The sequence below is a fragment of the Chlorocebus sabaeus genome, chromosome 5, assembly GCF_047675955.1.
Source record: "Chlorocebus sabaeus isolate Y175 chromosome 5, mChlSab1.0.hap1, whole genome shotgun sequence".
In the NCBI taxonomy this organism is placed as follows: Eukaryota; Metazoa; Chordata; class Mammalia; order Primates; family Cercopithecidae; genus Chlorocebus; species Chlorocebus sabaeus.
The window spans coordinates 40,001,121-40,013,395 of record NC_132908.1 but is presented as its reverse complement, the minus strand read 5'-3'; positions in this window follow the sequence as shown (position 1 = coordinate 40,013,395).

Below are 12,275 nucleotides of genomic sequence, written 5' to 3'. Positions count from 1 at the left end.
AACACAGAGCAGTTTCTCAGAAAGCTTCTTTCCAGTTTTGAACGGAAGATATTTCCTTTTTCACCATAGGCCTCTATGGGCTTCCAAATATCCCTTTGCCAATTCCACAAGAACAGCCTTAGCGAAAGCCTTCTTGAAGGGAAAGATGTAACTCTGTGAGATGAATTAAGAGAACACAGAGCAGTTTCTCAGAAAGCTTCTTTCCAGTTATGAAAGGAAGATATTTCCTTTTTCACCATAGCCCTCTATGGGCTTCCAAATATCACTTTGCCAATTCCACAAGAACAGCCTTAGCGAAAGGCTTCTTGAAGGGAAAGATGTAACTCTGTGAGATGAATTAACAGAACACAGTGCAGTTTCTCCGAAAGCTTCTTTCCAGTTTTGAACGGAAGTTATATCCTTTTTCACCATAGCCCACTATGGGCTTCCAAATATCCCTTTGCCTATTCCACAAGAACAGCCTTAGCGAAAGGCTTATTGAAGGGAAAGATGTAACTGTGTGAGATGAATTAACCGAACACAGAGCAGTTTCTCAGAAAGCTTCTTTCCAGTTTTGAACGGAAGATATTTCCTTTTTCACCATAGCCCTCTATGGGCTTTAAAATATCCCTTTGCCAATTCCACAAGAACAGCCTTAGCGAAAGGCTTCTTGAAGAGAAAGATGTAACTCTGTGAGAGGAATTAACAGAGCACAGAGCAGTTTCTCAGAAACCTTCTATCCAGTTTTGAACGGAAGATATTTCCTTTTTCACCATAGCCCTCTATGGGCTTCCAAATATCCCTTTGCCAATTCCACAAGAACAGCCTTAGCGAAAGGCTTCTTGAAGGGAAAGATGTAACTCTGTGAGATGAATTAACAGAACACAGAGCAGTTTCTCAGAAAGCTTCTTTCCAGTTTTGAACGGAAGATATTTACTTTTTCACCATAGCCCTCTATGGGCTTCCAAATATCCCTTTGCCAATTCCACAAGAACAGCCTTAGCGAAAGGCTTCTTGAAGGGAAAGATGTAACTCTGTGAGATGAATTAACAGAACACAGAGCAGTTTCTCAGAAAGCTTCTTTCCAGTTTTGAACGGAAGATAATTCCTTTTTCACCATAGCCCTCTATGGGCTTCCAAATATCCCTTTGCCAATTTCACAAGAACAGCCTTAGCGAAAGGCTTCTTGAAGGGAAAGATGTAACTCTGTGAGATGAATTAACAGAACACAGAGCAGTTTCTCAGAAAGCTTCTTTCCAGTTTTGAACGGAAGATATTTCCTTTTTCACCCTAGACCTCTATGGGCTTCCAAATATCCCTATGCCAATTCCACAAGAACAGCCTTAGCGAAAGGCTTCTTGAAGGGAAAGATGTAACTCTGTGAGATGAATTATCAGAACACAGAGCAGTTTCTCAGAAAGCTTCTTTCCAGTTTTGAACGGAAGATATTTCCTTTTTCAACATAACCCTCTATGGGCTTCCAAATATCCCTTTGCCAATTTCACAAGAACAGCCTTAGCGAAAGGCTTCTTGAAGGTAAAGATGTAACTTTGTGAGATGAATTAACAGAACACAGAGCAGTTTCTCAGAAAGCTTCTTTCCAGTTTTGAACGGAAGATATTTCCTTTTTCACCATAGCACTCTATGAGCTTCCAAATATCCCTTTGTCAATTCCACAAGAACAGCCTTAGCAAAAGGCTTCTTGAAGGGAAAGATGTAACTCTGTGAGATGAATTAACAGAACACAGAGCAGTTTCTCAGAAAGCTTCTTTCCAGTGTTAAACGGAAGGTATTTCCTTTTTCACCATAGGCGTCTATGGGCTTCCAAATATCCCTTTGCCAAATCCACAAGAACAGCCTTAGCGAAAGGCTTCTTGAAGGGAAAGATGTAACTCTGTGAGATGAATTAACAGAACACAGAGCAGTTTCTCAGAAAGCTTCTTTCCAGTTTTGAACGGAAGATATTTCCTTTTTCACCATAGCACTCTAAGAGCTTCCAAATATCCCTTTGTCAATTCCACAAGAACAGCCTTAGCGAAAGGCTTCTTGAAGGGAAAGATGTAACTCTGTGAGATGAATTAACAGAACACAGAGCAGTTTCTCAGAAAGCTTCTTTCCAGTTTTGAACGGAAGATATTTCCTTTTTCACCATAGCCCTCTATGGGCTTCCAAATATCCCTTTGCCAATTCCACAAGAACAGCCTTAGCGAAAGGCTTCTTGAAGGGAAAGATGTAACTCTGTGAGATGAATTAACAGAACACAGAGCAGTTTCTCAGAAAGCTTCTTTCCAGTTTTGAACGGAAGATATTTCCTTTTTCAACATAGCCCTCTATGGGCTTCCAAATATCCCTTTGCCAATTCCACAAGAACAGCCTTAGCGAAAGGCTTCTTGAAGGGAAAGATGTAACTCTGTGAGATGAATTAACAGAACACAGAGCAGTTTCTCAGAAAGCTTCTTTCCAGTTTTGAACGGAAGATATTTCGTTTTTTACCATAGCCCTCTATGGGCTTCCAAATATCCCTTTGCCAATTCCACAAGAACAGCCTTAGCGAAAGGCTTCTTGAAGGGAAAGATGTAACTCTGTGAGATGAATTAACAGAACACAGAGCAGTTTCTCAGAAAGCTTCTTTCCAGTTTTGAACGGAAGATAATTCCTTTTTCACCATAGCCCTCTAAGGGCTTCCAAATATCTATTTGCCAATTCCAAGAGAACAGCCTAAGCGAAAGGCTTCTTGAAGGGAAAGATGTAACTCTGTGAGATGAATTATCAGAACACAGAGCAGTTTCTCAGAAAGCTTCTTTCCAGTTTTGAACGGAAGATATTTCCTTTTTCACCATCGCCCTCTATGGGCTTCCAAATATCACTTTGCCAATTCCACAAGAACATCCTTAGCGAAAGGCTTCTTGAGGGGAAAGATGTAACTCTGTGAGATGAATTAACAGAACACAGAGCAGTTTCTCCGAAAGCTTCTTTCCAGTTTTGAACGGAAGATATTTACTTTTTTACTATACCCCTCTATGGGCTTCCAAATATCCCTTTGCCTATTCCACAAGAACAGCCTTAGCGAAAGGCTTCTTGAAGGGAAAGATGTAACTCTGTTAGATGAATTAACAGAACACAGAGCAGTTCCTCAGAAAGCTTCTTTCCAGTTTTGAACGGAAGATATTTCCTTTTTCACCGTAGCCCTCTATGGGGTTCCAAATATCCCTTTGCCAATTCCACAAGAACAGCCTTAACGAAAGGCTTCTTGAAGGGAAAGATGTAACTCTGTGAGATGAATTAACAGAACGCAGAGCAGTTTCTCAGAAAGCTTCTTTCCAGGTTTGAACGGAGGATATTTCCTTTTTCACCATAGCCCTCTATTCGCTTCCAAATATCCCTTTGCCAATTCCACAAGAACAGCCTTAGCGAAAGGCTTCTTGAAGGGAAAGATGTAACTCTGTGAGATGAATTAACAGAACACAGAGCAGTTTCTCAGAAAGCTTCTTTCCAGTTTTGAACGGAAGATATTTCCTTTTTCACCATAGCCCTCTATGGGTTTCCAAATATCCCTTTGACAATTTCACAAGAACAGCCTTAGCGAAAGGCTTCTTGAAGGGAAAGATGTAACTCTGTGAGATGAATTGACAGGACACAGAGCAGTTTCTCAGAAAGCTTCTTACCAGTTTTGAACGGAAGATTTTTCCTTTTTCACCATAGCCCTCTATGGGCTTCCAAATATCACTTTGCCAATTCCACAAGAACAGCCTTAGCGAAAGGCTTCTTGAAGGGAAAGATGTAACCCTTTGAGATGAATTAACAGAACACAGAGCAGTTTCTCAGAAAGCTTCTTTCCAGTTTTGAACGGAAGATATTTCCTTTTTCACCATAGCCCTCTATGGGCTTTAAAATATCCCTTTGCCAATTCCACAAGAACAGCCTTAGCGAAAGGCTTCTTGAAGGGAAAGATGTAACCCCGTGAGAGGAATTAACAGAACACAGAGCAGTTTCTCAGAAAGCTTCTTTCCAGTTTTGAACGGAAGATATTTCCTTTTTCACCATAGGCCTCTATGGGCTTCCAAATATCCCTTTGCCAATTCCACAAGAACAGCCTTAGCGAAAGCCTTCTTGAAGGGAAAGATGTAACTCTGTGAGATGAATTAAGAGAACACAGAGCAGTTTCTCAGAAAGCTTCTTTCCAGTTATGAAAGGAAGATATTTCCTTTTTCACCATAGCCCTCTATGGGCTTCCAAATATCACTTTGCCAATTCCACAAGAACAGCCTTAGCGAAAGGCTTCTTGAAGGGAAAGATGTAACTCTGTGAGATGAATTAACAGAACACAGTGCAGTTTCTCCGAAAGCTTCTTTCCAGTTTTGAACGGAAGTTATATCCTTTTTCACCATAGCCCACTATGGGCTTCCAAATATCCCTTTGCCTATTCCACAAGAACAGCCTTAGCGAAAGGCTTATTGAAGGGAAAGATGTAACTGTGTGAGATGAATTAACCGAACACAGAGCAGTTTCTCAGAAAGCTTCTTTCCAGTTTTGAACGGAAGATATTTCCTTTTTCACCATAGCCCTCTATGGGCTTTAAAATATCCCTTTGCCAATTCCACAAGAACAGCCTTAGCGAAAGGCTTCTTGAAGAGAAAGATGTAACTCTGTGAGAGGAATTAACAGAGCACAGAGCAGTTTCTCAGAAACCTTCTATCCAGTTTTGAACGGAAGATATTTCCTTTTTCACCATAGCCCTCTATGGGCTTCCAAATATCCCTTTGCCAATTCCACAAGAACAGCCTTAGCGAAAGGCTTCTTGAAGGGAAAGATGTAACTCTGTGAGATGAATGAACAGAACACAGAGCAGTTTCTCAGAAAGCTTCTTTCCAGGTTTGAACGGAGGATATTTCCTTTTTCACCCTAGCCCTCTATTGGCTTCCAAATATCCCTTTGCCAATTCCACAAGAACAGCCTTAACGAAAGGCTTCTTGAAGGGAAAGATGTAACTCTGTGAGATGAATTAACAGAACACAGAGCAGTTTCTCAGAAAGCTTCTTTCCAGTTTTGAACGGAAGATATTTCCTTTTTCACCATAGCCCTCTATGGGCTTCCAAATATCCCTTTGCCAATTTCACAAGAACAGCCTTAGCGAAAGGCTTCTTGAAGGGAAAGATGTAACTCTGTGAGATGAATTAACAGAACACAGAGCAGTTTCTCAGAAAGCTTCTTTCCAGTTTTGAACGGAAGATATTTCCTTTTTCACCATAGCCCTCTATGGGCTTTAAAATATCCCTTTGCCAATTCCACAAGAACAGCCTTAGCGAAAGGCTTCTTGAAGAGAAAGATGTAACTCTGTGAGAGGAATTAACAGAGCACAGAGCAGTTTCTCAGAAACCTTCTATCCAGTTTTGAACGGAAGATATTTCCTTTTTCACCATAGCCCTCTATGGGCTTCCAAATATCCCTTTGCCAATTCCACAAGAACAGCCTTAGCGATAGGCTTCTTGAAGGGAAAGATGTAACTCTGTGAGATGAATTAACAGAACACAGAGCAGTTTCTCAGAAAGCTTCTTTCCAGGTTTGAACGGAGGATATTTCCTTTTTCACCCTAGCCCTCTATTGGCTTCCAAATATCCCTTTGCCAATTCCACAAGAACAGCCTTAGCGAAAGGCTTCTTGAAGGGAAAGATGTAACTCTGTGAGATGAATTAACAGAACACAGAGCAGTTTCTCAGAAAGCTTCTTTCCAGTTTTGAACGGAAGATATTTCCTTTTTCACCATAGCCCTCTATGGGCTTCCAAATATCCCTTTGCCAATTTCACAAGAACAGCCTTAGCGAAAGGCTTCTTGAAGGGAAAGATGTAACTCTGTGAGATGAATTAACAGAACACAGAGCAGTTTCTCAGAAAGCTTCTTTCCAGTTTTGAACGGAAGATATTTCCTTTTTCACCCTAGCCCTCTATGGGCTTCCAAATATCCCTATGCCAATTCCACAAGAACAGCCTTAGCGAAAGGCTTCTTGAAGGGAACGATGTAACTCTGTGAGATCAATTAACAGAACACAGAGCAGTTTCTCAGAAAGCTTCTTTCCAGTTTTGAACGGAAGATATTTCCTTTTTCAACATAACCCTCTATGGGCTTCCAAATATCCCTTTGCCAATTTCACAAGAACAGCCTTAGCGAAAGGCTTCTTGAAGGTAAAGATGTAACTTTGTGAGATGAATTAACAGAACACAGAGCAGTTTCTCAGAAAGCTTCTTTCCAGTTTTGAACGGAAGATATTTCCTTTTTCACCATAGCACTCTATGAGCTTACAAATATCCCTTTGTCAATTCCACAAGAACAGCCTTAGCAAAAGGCTTCTTGAAGGGAAAGATGTAACTCTGTGAGATGAATTAACAGAACACAGAGCAGTTTCTCAGAAAGCTTCTTTCCAGTGTTAAACGGAAGGTATTTCCTTTTTCACCATAGGCCTCTATGGGCTTCCAAATATCCCTTTGCCAAATCCACAAGAACAGCCTTAGCGAAAGGCTTCTTGAAGGGAAAGATGTAACTCTGTGAGATGAATTAACAGAACACAGAGCAGTTTCTCAGAAAGCTTCTTTCCAGTTTTGAACGGAAGATATTTCCTTTTTCACCATAGCACTCTAAGAGCTTCCAAATATCCCTTTGTCAATTCCACAAGAACAGCCTTAGCGAAAGGCTTCTTGAAGGGAAAGATGTAACTCTGTGAGATGAATTAACAGAACACAGAGCAGTTTCTCAGAAAGCTTCTTTCCAGTTTTGAACGGAAGATATTTCCTTTTTCACCATAGCCCTCTATGGGCTTCCAAATATCCCTTTGCCAATTCCACAAGAACAGCCTTAGCGAAAGGCTTCTTGAAGGGAAAGATGTAACTCTGTGAGATGAATTAACAGAACACAGAGCAGTTTCTCAGAAAGCTTCTTTCCAGTTTTGAATGGAAGATATTTCCTTTTTCACCATAGCCCTCTATGGGCTTCCAAATATCCCTTTGCCAATTCCACAAGAACAGCCTTAGCGAAAGGCTTCTTGAAGGGAAAGATGTAACTCTGTGAGATGAATTAACACAACACAGAGCAGTTTCTCAGAAAGCTTCTTTCCAGTTTTGAACGGAAGATATTTCGTTTTTTACCATAGCCCTCTATGGGCTTCCAAATATCCCTTTGCCAATTCCACAAGAACAGCCTTAGCGAAAGGCTTCTTGAAGGGAAAGATGTAACTCTGTTAGATGAATTAACAGAACACAGAGCAGTTCCTCAGAAAGATTCCTTCCAGTTTTGAACGGAAGATATTTCCTTTTTCACCGTAGCCCTCTATGGGGTTCCAAATATCCCTTTGCCAATTCCACAAGAACAGCCTTAACGAAAGGCTTCTTGAAGGGAAAGATGTAACTCTGTGAGATGAATTAACAGAACGCAGAGCAGTTTCTCAGAAAGCTTCTTTCCAGGTTTGAACGGAGGATATTTCCTTTTTCACCATAGCCCTCTATTTGCTTCCAAATATCCCTTTGCCAATTCCACAAGAACAGCCTTAGCGAAAGGCTTCTTGAAGGGAAAGATGTAACTCTGTGAGATGAATTAACAGAACACAGAGCAGTTTCTCAGAAAGCTTCTTTCCAGTTTTGAACGGAAGATATTTCCTTTTTCACCATAGGCCTCTATGGGATTCCAAATATCCCTTTGCCAATTCTACAAGAACAGCCTTAGCGAAAGGCTTCTTGAAGGGAAAGATGTAACTCTGTGAGATGAATTAAGAGAACACAGAGCAGTTTCTCAGAAAGCTTCTTTCCAGTTATGAAAGGAAGATATTTCCTTTTTCACCATAGCCCTCTATGGGCTTCCAAATATCACTTTGCCAATTCCACAAGAACAGCCTTAGCGAAAGGCTTCTTGAAGAGAAAGATGTAACTCTGTGAGAGGAATTAACAGAGCACAGAGCAGTGTCTCAGAAACCTTCTATCCAGTTTTGAACGGAAGATATTTCCTTTTTCACCATAGCCCTCTATGGGCTTCCAAATATCCCTTTGCCAATCCACAAGAACAGCCTTAGCGAAAGGCTTCTTGAAGGGAAAGATGTAACTCTGTGAGATGAATTAACAGAACACAGAGCAGTTTCTCAGAAAGCTTCTTTCCAGGTTTGAACGGAGGATATTTCCTTTTTCACCCTAGCCCTCTATTGGCTTCCAAATATCCCTTTGCCAATTCCACAAGAACAGCCTTAACGAAAGGCTTCTTGAAGGGAAAGATGTAACTCTGTGAGATGAATTAACAGAACACAGAGCAGTTTCTCAGAAAGCTTCTTTCCAGTTTTGAACGGAAGATATTTCCTTTTTCACCATAGCCCTCTAGGGGCTTCCAAATATCCCTTTGCCAATTTCACAAGAACAGCCTTAGCGAAAGGCTTCTTGAAGGGAAAGATGTAACTCTGTGAGATGAATTAACAGAACACAGAGCAGTTTCTCAGAAAGCTTCTTTCCAGTTTTGAACGGAAGATATTTCCTTTTTCACCATAGCCCTCTATGGGCTTTAAAATATCCCTTTGCCAATTCCACAAGAACAGCCTTAGCGAAAGGCTTCCTGAAGAGAAAGATGTAACTCTGTGAGAGGAATTAACAGAGCACAGAGCAGTTTCTCAGAAACCTTCTATCCAGTTTTGAACGGATGATATTTCCTTTTTCACCATAGCCCTCTATGGGCTTCCAAATATCCCTTTGCCAATTCCACAAGAACAGCCTTAGCGAAAGGCTTCTTGAAGGGAAAGATGTAACTCTGTGAGATGAATTAACAGAACACAGAGCAGTTTCTCAGAAAGCTTCTTTCCAGGTTTGAACGGAGGATATTTCCTTTTTCACCCTAGCAATCTATTGGCTTCCAAATATCCCTTTGCCAATTCCACAAGAACAGCCTTAGCGAAAGGCTTCTTGAAGGGAAAGATGTAACTCTGTGAGATGAATTAACAGAACACAGAGCAGTTTCTCAGAAAGCTTCTTTCCAGTTTTGAACGGAAGATATTTCCTTTTTCACCATAGCACTCTAAGAGCTTCCAAATATCCCTTTGTCAATTCCACAAGAACAGCCTTAGCGAAAGGCTTCTTGAAGGGAAAGATGTAACTCTGTGAGATGAATTAACAGAACACAGAGCAGTTTCTCAGAAAGCTTCTTTCCAGTTTTGAACGGAAGATATTTCCTTTTTCACCATAGCCCTCTATGGGCTTCCAAATATCCCTTTGCCAATTCCACAAGAACAGCCTTAGTGAAAGGCTTCTTGAAGGGAAAGATGTAACTCTGTGAGATGAATTAACAGAACACAGAGCAGTTTCTCAGAAAGCTTCTTTCCAGTTTTGAATGGAAGATATTTCCTTTTTCACCATAGCCCTCTATGGGCTTCCAAATATCCCTTTGCCAATTCCACAAGAACAGCCTTAGCGAAAGGCTTCTTGAAGGGAAAGATGTAACTCTGTGAGATGAATTAACAGAACACAGAGCAGTTTCTCAGAAAGCTTCTTTCCAGTTTTGAACGGAAGATATTTACTTTTTCACCATAGCCCTCTATGGGCTTCCAAATATCCCTTTGCCAATTCCACAAGAACAGCCTTAGCGAAAGGCTTCTTGAAGGGAAAGATGTAACTCTGTGAGATGAATTAACAGAACACAGAGCAGTTTCTCAGAAAGCTTCTTTCCAGTTTTGAACGGAAGATAATTCCTTTTTCATCATAGCCCTCTATGGGCTTCCAAATATCTCTTTGCCAATACCAACAGAACAGCCTAAGCGAAAGGCTTCTTGAAGGGAAAGATGTAACTCTGTGAGATGAATTATCAGAACACAGAGCAGTTTCTCAGAAAGCTTCTTTCCAGTTTTGAACGGAAGATATTTCCTTTTTCACCATCGCCCTCTATGGGCTTCCAAATATCACTTTGCCAATTCCACAAGAACATCCTTAGCGAAAGGCTTCTTGAGGGGAAAGATGTAACTCTGTGAGATGAATTAACAGAACACAGAGCAGTTTCTCCGAAAGCTTCTTTCCAGTTTTGAACGGAAGATATTTACTTTTCTACTATACCCCTCTATGGGCTTCCAAATATCCCTTTGCCTATTCCACAAGAACAGCCTTAGCGAAAGGCTTCTTGAAGGGAAAGATGTAACTCTGTTAGATGAATTAACAGAACACAGAGCAGTTCCTCAGAAAGATTCTTTCCAGTTTTGAACGGAAGATATTTCCTTTTTCACCGTAGCCCTCTATGGGGTTCCAAATATCCCTTTGCCAATTCCACAAGAACAACCTTAACGAAAGGCTTCTTGAAGGGAAAGATGTAACTCTGTGAGATGAATTAACAGAACGCAGAGCAGTTTCTCAGAAAGCTTCTTTCCAGGTTTGAACGGAGGATATTTCCTTTTTCACCATAGCCCTCTATTTGCTTCCAAATATCCCTTTGCCAATTCCACAAGAACAGCCTTAGCGAAAGGCTTCTTGAAGGGAAAGATGTAACTCTGTGAGATGAATTAACAGAACACAGAGCAGTTTCTCAGAAAGCTTCTTTCCAGTTTTGAACGGAAGATATTTCCTTTTTCACCATAGCCCTCTATGGGTTTCCAAATATCCCTTCGACAATTTCACAAGAACAGCCTTAGCGAAAGGCTTCTTGAAGGGAAAGATGTAACTCTGTGAGATGAATTAACAGGACACAGAGCAGTTTCTCAGAAAGCTTCTTACCAGTTTTGAACGGAAGATATTTCCTTTTTCACCATAGCCCTCTAGGGGCTTCCAAATATCCCTTTGCCTATTCCACAAGAACAGCCTTAGCGAAAGGCTTCTTGAAGGGAAAGATGTAACTCTGTGAGATGAATTAACAGAACACAGAACAGTTTCTCAGAAAGCTTCTTTCCAGTTTTGAACGGAAGATATTTCCTTTTTCACCATAGCCCTCTATGGGCTTTAAAATATCCCTTTGCCAATTCCACAAGAACAGCCTTAGCGAAAGGCTTCTTGAAGGGAGAGAGGTAACTCTGTGAGATGAATTAACAGAACACAGAGCAGTTTCTCAGAAAGCTTCTTTCCAGTTTTGAACGGAAGATATTTCCTTTTTCACCATAGCCCTCTAGGGGCTTCCAAATATCCCTTTGCCAATTTCACAAGAACAGCATTAGCGAAAGGCTTCTTGAAGGGAAAGATGTAACTCTGTGAGATGAATTAACAGAACACAGAGCAGTTTCTCAGAAAGCTTCTTTCCAGGTTTGAACGGAGGATATTTCCTTTTTCACCCTAGCCCTCTATTGGCTTCCAAATATCCCTTTGCCAATTCCACAAGAACAGCCTTAGCGAAAGGCTTCTTGAAGGGAAAGATGTAACTCTGTGAGATGAATTAACAGAACACAGAGCAGTTTCTCCGAAAGCTTCTTTACAGTTTTGAACGGAAGATATTTCCTTTTTCAAAATAACCCTCTATGGGCTTCCAAATATCCCTTTGCCAATTTCACAAGAACAGCCTTAGCGAAAGGCTTCTTGAAGGTAAAGATGTAACTTTGTGAGATGAATTAACAGAACACAGAGCAGTTTCTCAGAAAGCTTCTTTCCAGTTTTGAACGGAAGATATTTCCTTTTTCACCATAGCACTCTATGAGCTTCCAAATATCCCTTTGTCAATTCCACAAGAACAGCCTTAGCAAAAGGCTTCTTGAAGGGAAAGATGTAACTCTGTGAGATGAATTAACAGAACACAGAGCAGTTTCTCAGAAAGCTTCTTTCCAGTTTTGAAGGGAAGATATTTCCTTTTTCACCGTAGCCCTCAATGGGCTTCCAAATATCACTTTGCCAATTCCACAAGAACAGCCTTAGCGAAAGGCTTCTTGAAGGGAAAGATGTAACTCTGTGAGATGAATGAACAGAACACAGAGCAGTTTCTCAGAAAGCTTCTTTCCAGTTTTGAACGGAAGTTATTTCCTTTTTCACCTTAGACCTCTATGGGCTTCCAAATATCCCTTTGCCAATTCCACAAGAACAGCCTTAGCGAAAGGCTTCTTGAAGGGAAATATGTAACTCTGTGAAATGAATTAACAGAACACAGAGCAGTTTCTCAGAAAGATTCTTTCCAGTTTTGAACGGAAGATATTTCCTTTTTCACGGTAGCCCTATATGGGCTTCCAAATATCCCTTTGCCAATTCAACAAGAACATCCTTAGCGAAAGGCTTCTGTGAAGGGAAAGATGTAACTCTGTGAGATGAATTAACAGAACACAGAGCAGTTTTTCAGAAAGCTTCTTTCCAGTTTTGAACGGAAGATATTTCCTTTTTCA